This window comes from Manis javanica, chromosome 2 (genome assembly GCF_040802235.1).
Source record: "Manis javanica isolate MJ-LG chromosome 2, MJ_LKY, whole genome shotgun sequence".
NCBI classification, from domain to species: domain Eukaryota; kingdom Metazoa; phylum Chordata; class Mammalia; order Pholidota; family Manidae; genus Manis; species Manis javanica.
In genome coordinates, this window is record NC_133157.1 from 185827179 (window position 1) to 185837184 (window position 10006).

General features: G+C 45.2%; 1 long non-coding RNA gene across 1 annotated transcript; it reads left to right on the plus strand.

The window, feature by feature from the left end:
• The first annotated feature begins 662 nt into the window (after window positions 1–662).
• On the plus strand, window positions 663–9724 carry LOC140847969 (uncharacterized). Its single transcript, XR_012128340.1, has 3 exons — window positions 663–813; window positions 2433–2567; window positions 9525–9724. It is a non-coding gene; the product is annotated as an uncharacterized lncRNA (long non-coding RNA).
• Window positions 9725–10006: the final 282 nt, after the last annotated feature.

The following is a 10006-nucleotide window of genomic DNA, read 5'->3' on the forward strand; positions in this document are numbered from 1 at the left end:
CTCCACACCATAAAACCTCCTTCAGGCAGCCCAGTCCTCCACCATAAATAAGCATCTGTCCTGACTACAGGTCGAGGGCAGGAATCTTTAGGTCTACAGAGAATGACATGCACAGAGAAGACCAAACATTAGTCAGGATCAAGGGTAGGAAGACAGGTTAGGCTCACCCCAAATGAGTCCTGGCTGCATAGAATATCAGAAAAGGTACCAAGTAGAATCCATTCCAGCTACAAGCATGGATGGTAACAGAAGCTATACGGAGGAAAGAATTGTGGCCTCAGTGGCAGGAGACCTGGGCTCTGGTTTGGCTCAGCTAGAATCCAGCTGTCCCCATACTTCCCGACTTCCTCATCAGTAAAATGGAAAAGTTGGAAGAATTGACCTTACAGGTTCATAGGAAAGAACCCATGAGCGCAGGGCTTGAGTCACACGTCCTGCTTATTCCCCAGTACACCCCCTGCCCCCAGCACACACCACCAGTATGCGCACATGGGAAGATGGAAGGAAAGCCAAACCTTCCAGTCTGGCTTATATGGGAGAAGAGACTTTCAGTTCTTAAGAAACTGAGTGGAAGCCACACCTCGGCCTTAATTACTATCTGTGCTAAATGACAGACCAGTGATACCTGTAACACATGCTCTTGTCATTCCCGATCTCAGCAGATAGGCTCCCTCTGCCCACTGTGAAGGAGCTAGCAGAAGTGTGAGGATGCGGCAGCGAGCACCAGGGAAAGCAGGCCTGTCAAGCCCATCACTGTGGATGCCTGGTAACTTAATCTGGGGACTATCAGAGAAGCAAACAAGTCTGCTAATGGTAGGAAATGGATTCCAGATCTGCAAACTAAGAAGAGAGACTGGGCCAAATAATAAGGAGGGAGCCCTTTCCTCTCCAGAGGCCACCGTTTCTATCTCCTTGCTGAGAAAGAGGACGAGACAGGCATGTTAATTTTACCTGGAACGTGAGGTGGTATTATAGTCACATGTTCCAAATGTTGAGAAGCCCAACAGGAAACAAGAATAACACAATATGGCTGAAAGGAGGTGGGAAAACAAAGCAAGAATCTCAAGTAATTCAAAGAGAGAATCAAAAGAGCCAGAACACTGGCCTCTGGCTCTGTGCAGGGCCTCTGGGGCAGGGGGAGGTCCCAGGGCCGGTGGGGAACGCCTGAGGGGCTTCACCCCTCCACCCTCCTTGAGCCTGCCTCTCTTCTCTCTAGCTTATGGGGAGAATTTTGACAACTCGAACCCATTTTGCCACCATTTGATCAAATAATTTATGTGAAAATTCTTTCCTGTGTATGCCAAGTATGTATCTTATATCAGGCTTACTGTGTTTCAGTCTGTCTTCAGAATATTTTTGAATATTAAGGACTAATGAATAATAATGATGATAACAATAATAACAACAATAATAATAGCCAAGGGCTGGAAACTCTCCCCGCACTTTAAATCCTCGCAATAGCCCCTTAACATAGTTACTGTTATAATTACCACTATTTTACAGAAAAGAAAACTGAAGCTCAAAGAGTTGAAGTGCTTGTGGTCACAAGGCTGCTCAGTGGAAAGTTGGCACTCCACCCCAGAGCCATGTGCACCTTGTGGGTAAAATGAGGGTTCCTGTGGCCAGGATTCTCACCTGGCCCTGGCTGACTAGCTCACTGCACACCTGTGGGCAACACATGGCTGTTGACTCTATATAAAGAGCCCTGCCCAGTGCTCTGGGCATGACACGGTAGCAGGACTGCAAGGCTGCAGGAGAGCAGAGCAGAGGCTGGAGTGGTGGCAGCACTGAGGACAGAGGCCTGGAGGATGGCTGTGCAGACAGAGGGTCACAGAGTACGGCTGTGTGGGCAGAGGAGCCCAGAGGCAGAGACTGGCTTGCTGCATACAGACTTGCTCTGAGTGAACGGGATTCTAGTGACTGACCTGCCACCTCGAAATAAAGTTGGGTATAAATAACCCTTTCACCCCAAGAATGTTTTGCTGTCAATTTCTTTGGTCACACTGAATCCATAGCGAACTTGCCTAGGGCTGAAACCAACCCATTGGCAAGCGAGCAGGGAGCATTTAATGAGTGAGTGCTCACTAATGCTCACATTGCCCGAGCGCTTTCTAGCAAAAATCTCATTTAAATACAGCACCCACAATTTAGATTCTATTGTCATCATTCCTTTTTTTATTATTGTTATTGTTATTGCTTACAGGAGAAGACAGTGAGGCTTGGCAGGCTTGGTGACATGCCCAGGGTGACCTGGGAATTAAGCAGATTTGGATGCAACCCTGGGCAGTCTCACAGCACTAATACCTGACTTAAACTTGACAGAGTTCCCTTCTGACTCACTGATCCAGGTGCACATATTGTATATTGCCAACACTCTTAATTTCCAGGGTAAATCCTATCTGTTTGGCAAATTCAACTTTATATTTTCACAGCTTCGGGCCCTTCCCACAGGAGTAAACCTTTGGCACCTGGTTGATCACCAGCAGTGTGGGCCTTGGGCAGTTCCCTCTCTCCCCAGTCACACTTGGGCTTGAACCCTTCCTTGCACACCACCAGTGGCTTCCCAGGTAAGGGCAGTGCTACGCGGATGGAAGGACGGTGAGCCTCACTCCCTCAACCCCACCCCATAAAACTTTGTCTAAACCTTCCTAAAATCAACATGTGCCCAACTGCACACTTGCTTTGCTCCTGTTTGTCTCTGTCAGAACGGGAGCCCTGCCTCTAGGAAGGGCCAAGCTCTCAGAACAATGCTGGCTATTCTAAGTCAAGCCTCTGCATCCTAAAAGGCTTTGGGATTTTTTCCAACCCTAGAGCTGCGTTTGACTAAAGTTCTATCCTGTTTCAGGCTCACTTTCCCCAGTCACAGCATTGCCTCACCCCTTCCAGATCTCTCACACTCTTGAAAAGGCCTGCTAAAGCATTTCTAATGTCCACCTCCATTTCCTTCAGCAAGTGTGGATGTAGTTTCCTGGAGTCTTAGCAGCACAAAGAATCCCCAGCCATTTCTGATGTAATCTGCCCACCTCCAGACCCTCCTTCATCTATTTGTCATAATTTGATTCCAGTTCTTCCTGATGAATGCAGAGTTTTCCAAATATTTCACAATTTCTTTGTCTTTAATCTCTTATATAACACATTATCCTTTGCCATTTGAGGAAGAAATTCATTCTACATCCTTAATCTTTTGTTCATTGTTAATTGTTTTTGTCCCTTTGGAAGCTTTAAAATGGCCATTTGTATCTTTCTTCTGTAACTATGTTGTATCTTTTTGAATCAGGCCTTGGCCACACTTAACTCCCTCATCTGTCAAGCAGTTGGACTAAATCAGGGCCAGCAACCTCCTTCTAAGCACTTTTATGTCCTACAGTTAAGGGCCAGCTAATGTTTTACGACTATGGGCAACATGGTCTCCATAACAACAGCTCAACTCCTCCATTGTAGGGTGAAAGCAGCCATAGACAATACATAGTAAGTGTTCCAATAAAACTTTATTTATGGACACTACAATTTAAAATGTCATATAATTTTCACCTTTCATGGAATACTATTTTGCCAATCATGTGAACATGTAGATGCCATTCCTAGCTTGCAATGTTCAAAATCAGGCAGTGGGCCAGAGTTTGCTCCTGGGCTAGATGATTCTAAATTCCCTCCTTACTCTAAGAATCTGACATGTCAGAACCTGAGAGGGCCTGAGAAACCATCAAGTCCAGTCACCCTGTATGCCACAGAAGGACAGAGTGGCCAAGAAAGGCAGAGTGACTGACACACGCTCACACAGCTGGCAGGAGAGTGGCAGTTCAGGGCCATGGTGTGAACCTGTTGGCTCACAGTTGGCATCACCCGCACCTCTGGGCACTGCCTCCAGCCCATAAACAGATGTATGCTGGGTTCCGTTTATTAGCAGAATAAGAGCACTTTGAAGCGTTACAAGTTCTGGGACCACTTTTACTCTTTCCTGGAAATTTTATATCCTAGTATTTAAGTAAAAATGTGACCATAAACACTTTATTTTAATGAAAATATAAACTACTCGCCGCTATAAGATACTACTGAATTTGTGTAAGATACGCCTTTTCATTGTTGTTGTAATAATTAAGGTAAATTAGACAGTGGCTTAAATCAACTGAGAGCAATATAAAGATATCCAACATTTGTGACTCTTGAATTAAAAAATAAAGTAAATGTATCTAGAAACTTTTACTGAGTGAATCAGACTAAAGTAAACAGAAGAATAATCACACACATACACAGGGAGAGAGAAGGAAAAAATGTAGTCCCCTCAAAGAATGGTAAAATTAGTACAAATCAATTAAAAACTACCCCAGGTGAGCTCGGTAGAGGATGTGCACTCTTTGCGCTCCCAAGAGCCCTACATAGTGTTTGCGACAAAAGCCTTGTTTCTACCACAAGACTGAGTCAATCACAGTGCAGCCATCCTAAAACACGCGGCACTATTTTAAAATCTATCAGTCCCCATCCAAGTGGGTTGACTGGGCAATAAGATAAATCACTGCAAAGGCCTGTATTTCCTTTTCCCTTTTTATCTGCTAAAAAAGAATAAAGTGGTGTGTGTGTGTGTGTGTGTGTGTGTGTGTGTGTTGGGGTGGGGAGCAGGCAGCTTTAAAAACTCAGTGCTCTCCCTTCCCTTTTTGTTGACTAAGAAGATAGGAAGCTGTAATTGGGATAAGAAGGAATTTCATTAAAAAAAAAACCAGCCCATGAAAGAGAAGATTGTTCAGCAATTCCCATCTGGAACTTGGTTTATGCTTTCTGAGTCTTCACACTATTTCTGCAGTTTCCTAACTTCCAGGAGAGTCCCAGTCTTAGCAGCTAGCTCTGGCAAGTGATCCAGGGAGAGACATTACTGCAAAGAGAGAGGGGAGAGATACCTTGAGCAGCTTTTCAACTGGCCTGCATCTTTCCAGAGTCACCCTGTTGTGGACTGCAGGCTCCTCCCCTTCCTGACCCCTTCCCTGAGTCTGTCTGCACTCACACTTGGGACAAGGAGGAATGGGAAGTTCTAGCAGAAGCAGCCTCAAATGATGCAAGCTCAGGTCTCCACCGACCAGACATGATGCTGACCTCATACTTAGTCAAGCCTTGGTGATTTGAGGATCCAGCAAGATGACTAACACTGCCAGCCAAGAGGCTGGGGTCCCCCCTTATATGTGGAACCTGATCTTGCAGGTGCTAAGTCATTTCCTCTCTGCTTCCCAGACCTTTTGGGAGCTCAAGGCTCCATCTCCCAAAAAAAGGACCTTGGTTTTATAGTCTGCAGAACAGGAAATGAGCGGCTTAACTTTTCCTTTAGGGTAAAGAGGCCCTTGGTCTTGGTTTATCATCTCTAATGTGGGAGCCTGCCTTCTCTGTTCCTTAACCACGCACACTACCCAGTATTGCTTGGGAAGGAGAATCTGGGCACCTGACTTCTACTTAGTCAAAGGTCCTAGATTTTCTCACTTTCTGCTCACCTTTCTCTATCCTTGGCATATTTGACTTCTAACCCCTTGGTGTTGTCTTCCTTTTCCTACCCATTTCTAGATGTGTGGACTCTTATTCATATTTTTATTCATTTATTATTTATTTCTCCCACCAATATTGAATGCCACCATATGCCAGCACTGTGCTAATGCTGATGGAAAGCAAGATAAAGAGGTCCCTGTGTGCTTAGGACTTAAAGTTTAGCAATGAACAAGATAGCCAAGAAATAATCACTTAAGTGCCTCCATCCGTACCAGTGGTGAGTGCTGTCAGCTCACTGAATATCCATAGGGACCTACCAGAGTCAGGCTAGGGCAGAATGGTGACCATAGACACCTACCCCATCCCTGCTTCATGAAAACAGACAATCACACTCATGAATGCTACAATTACAATCTGAGTAAGTAACAGAGGGACTTAGCATCCTGGGAGTCAGGGGTGGCTTCTGGGGGAAATGGTGTTAAAGTAGAGGGTGAGTAGGAGGCAGTGAGGCCCAGCTAAGTCCTTTGGCTTCTCTGCCATATACCCGGTGGTATGTGCGACCCCAGGCACACAGCATGATGTGATTTCTGCACCTGCCTTTTGCTTATGTCTGGACTTGCCAGAGAACCACCCAGACTAATGCAAACCCTCCCCTGGGTCTTCCCCAATGCTCAGCGCACTTGGCCAGTGTCCCTGGTCCCTGACAGTGGGTAGCTGACACTTGGGCCATCTGATTACTTCAGCTTTGCATATGTAGTAGCCACTCACTAAATATTAATATTTAATATAAAGTAAATAACTTCCATTTCTTTGGTACCTAGCTCTGGTCCTCTGTGGGTGGGGATCTCCCTCCACATTATTCTCACATTCTTTTGCTCTCTGGGAAGAACTTACTGCTAACGTGGTACTGTATGCCTTAGCTAATTACTATCCACAAATACAAGGCCGATAGCTATTTATAACTCAGCCTCTGGGGTGGCTGTCTCATTACTTTGATGAACTCAGACCTGAAACAGTCCATCTTTCCTTCGTTTCTGCACAGGCTGGAAGATTGAGCTGGAGGGATGCTCATGGCTCCAGGAATTTGTAAAGGTGGGGAGCTCAGGGGGTGGGGTGCTCACTCGGGGTAGCGTGGGGGTCAGGCGTCCTCACTCCTGCTTCTTTTCAGTCCTCGCTCATCTGAAGCATTGGCCAGGCTCAGGGAGCTGGGAAACATTCTGAGTCCTAGGAACATACAGTTTTTGCTCCAGGTCTTCTCCAGGGATCTCTGAGCCAGCCGCTTAGTGACCTATTGTGTGCCTGGCAAGAAGTCCCACAGGACAGCCTGAGTGGACCTTCTGAGGTGTGGAGAGGAATCCTCATTAAGATCACTTTAGAGGCACTTAGCAAAGATGACATTCAGGGTCGGTGCTCAGTGTGGTTCCTAATAAAACCCTTGGAGCTTTTAGGAGGAGAGCTGTTGAGGGGACAGCCTGGGGTGTTGTGGGGAGGGAAGGCAGTGCCTGGCGAGGAGCCAGCCACCTGTGCTCACCAAAAAGACACGCCCAGCCTTTCTTCCAATTTCAATTATTTCAGGCAGTATTTCTGCAGTGGGAATAGGCTCCTAGATCTGATCGTGCTCCAGTGTTCACCCTGTTCTCCTGTTGGGCTTTGTTGAGGCACTCTAATTCATGTCCCCAGCCAGCAGGTGGGCGTCCCCTTTGATGCGAGCAACCACTTCCTTTTATGGCCTTTTCTGGTCCCAATTCCTTTTAGGCATATGATCTGTGATGATTTGAGAGCCTTCCAGAAACTACCCACACTGCTCAGGTGTGAGCTTTAGGGAAAAGAGTTGTCTTAAGTTGTCTATGGAATATAGCCATGTTTTAGACATAAAATAGAGAAAATTATGGGGAAACTGCACATGATCCCATTAACCTAACACACTACTACTATTACCATTTTTGTGTATTTTCCTCATCTTTTTCCAAATGCAGTTTTTTTACAAAGCTATAATAATGTGATGTGTATTAAAATCAACACCCTATTTTGCTTTATGTTTGTAGCTCTAGTCTTCCCAATAATCAGTCTGAATGGCTAGATACTATTCATTAAAATAATAGACCACATTTACCTCAATTGTTTCTTATGGCTTTTTTCCACTAGTGGAGTGGCACTGGATGGAACATCTTTGTACATGATCCATGGTACAGTTCAAGAAAAGTGCCTTGAATCACATGGCAAAGTAGCTCCCTCTGCTGAAGGCTGGCTTAAATCAAGGACACCTTCCTGGGTATCAGGACAGGCCAATTGCCTGTCAACCAGGCACTGCTCTGTATAATAGTTAAGACTCTGTCCTGGACCCTGGATTTTCAAAATCAACAGGAATCTTTCTCATTTCTTGTCTCTAAAGCACGTGCTTCATCCTCTCTCCACTCCCTTGAACACATGATAGATGGAAAGTGGCCACCTCCTAGCCGCTGGGTTCAAATCAACATTCAAGAAACATTTCTGGACTGACCTCTGCTCTTAATCCCTATTTCCAATTCCAGAGACACGGGATCTAATGGCCCATTTAGGCCTGGTATATCTCTCCTCTCTTCGGTCAAATGCAGGCAGGGAGGTAAATCATCTAGTATTATCCACTGGAGGCCAATGCTATTATTATTATGGGTGATATGTCCCTGTCCCTATCTAAGGGACATCCCCTCCAATTGTCCCCTACATCCTATTCTTCCCTTGTCAAGGATGTGACTCTGTCAATGAACCCATCCTTCTCTTTCCTCTCAATTTCTCTCATTATTCATGTCATTTTGTTTGTCAGCAGACATGTTCTAATATCTTTCAATCTAAAACTACTAACAAACCTCCTTTGGCCCCATGTCTTTCTCTGCTTAACACTCAATCTCTCTGTTCCTACTGACTGATGCAGTTGTCAAAAGAATGGTCTACATGTCTGTCTCCATTTCCTTATCTTCCATCCTCTTCTCAGTTCTTTCAATTGAATGTGCATCCTTCCAGTTCCATAGACTTGCTGTGGCTAAGGTCACCAAGAGCCCCATCTTGGCACATCTCTGTCTTCATCTAAGTCAACCTTTCAGACATATTCCACACAGCTGACCACTCCTTTCTTGCAGCATTCTCTTCTCTTGGACTTGAGGGACACCATATAGAATAGATGCTCTGGTGTGCTCCCCAGGGGCTTCTGGCGGGGCCAAGGGACGCATTCCTCCAGTTGTCAGGCAGGTTGGGGGTTGACAGCTCAGGACTTAGTCCATCTCTGGGAATTGCCTTCAGATGGGCAAACTGCCTGGGCTCAAACTCATGCCCCTTCCCAGGGATAATCCATATCCAAGGACTGGTTGATACGAGCGTGCAAAGTCCTGCCCCCTTGTTCAGTTTGGAACAACTCCAGAAGTCCATCCCAGCTCCAGAGCTCCCCTTTGGACTGGACAGGCTGAGGCTCCAGTTGCAACAACATCACATTTGAGCTTCTCCCCCCATCCGATCCTGCTGCCTCATTTCCTTAAGGGTGCTGCCCTGAGAGCCCCCAGAGCCCCGTCTCACAGTCAGGGTCCAGGGGGCCTGACCTAGGGTGACAGTCTCTGGGTTTTCCTCTTACCTTGGTTTCTGCCACTGGATTTCTTTCCTGTTCATTCCTGTAGATCTTCATTCCTGATTTCTTTCTGCCTCAGCAACTTTAATATACCCTTTTCTGTCTTCTCCTCAGTTCCCCGTTCTCCTGTCTTTGTGTTATCAGATTGTTACACAGGTGCTAAGCAGAGAACTGATAAGACAGCGATCCCACTTGAGCTGTTTTCCTCGGAAATAACCACACTACCCAATGGCTGTGTTTGCTTTCTAAAATCTGAGAGAGCAAGTGAAGGATGTATGTTATCCACTGGGTCTAATGAAATGCATGCAGCATTATTTATTCTTCCATAATTGCTTAAGTAAATAGTATTGACCTACGGGCACAAACCGGAAGACCTGATTTACAAATCAAACCAGCAATGGTGAAATTATGTACTTAGCTGCTATTTTGTTGAAAGCACACTTCATTCTTTCTCTTATTTCAGCTCTAAAATAAAGAAGAAAAGGACTAAAAGTTTGGATTTGCAACAGCTGTCAACTTTCCAGTGAGGCAGGAGGAAATAGAATACTTTTTCATAAAGAGCTTCACAAGCTGAGATGTCAAGAGGAAATTGGCTTCCTAGACTATTATGTACAAATGAGATCATCCAGAAAAATCAGAAAATATCTGTTACATAATAGAGTGTTCATGTCCTGAAGTGTATTAAAAATACATATGCAACCAGTGTTGAGTTCCTACTTTTGACAAATGCACCATGGTTGGATAAGATGTTAAACATTAGGAGAAGCTGAGTGAAGAGTATAGGAGAAGTCACGTCATCAGCTTTGCAACTTTTCTGTCAATCTAAAATTAAAAATTTGAATAATACATGGTTTGATATGTGAGCCCAGTTGGTTAGTAAGCTGTTGAAGGGCAGTACCTCTGTGATACTGAAATTGGGTGTTCGGTGACTCCAGTCATTCAGAG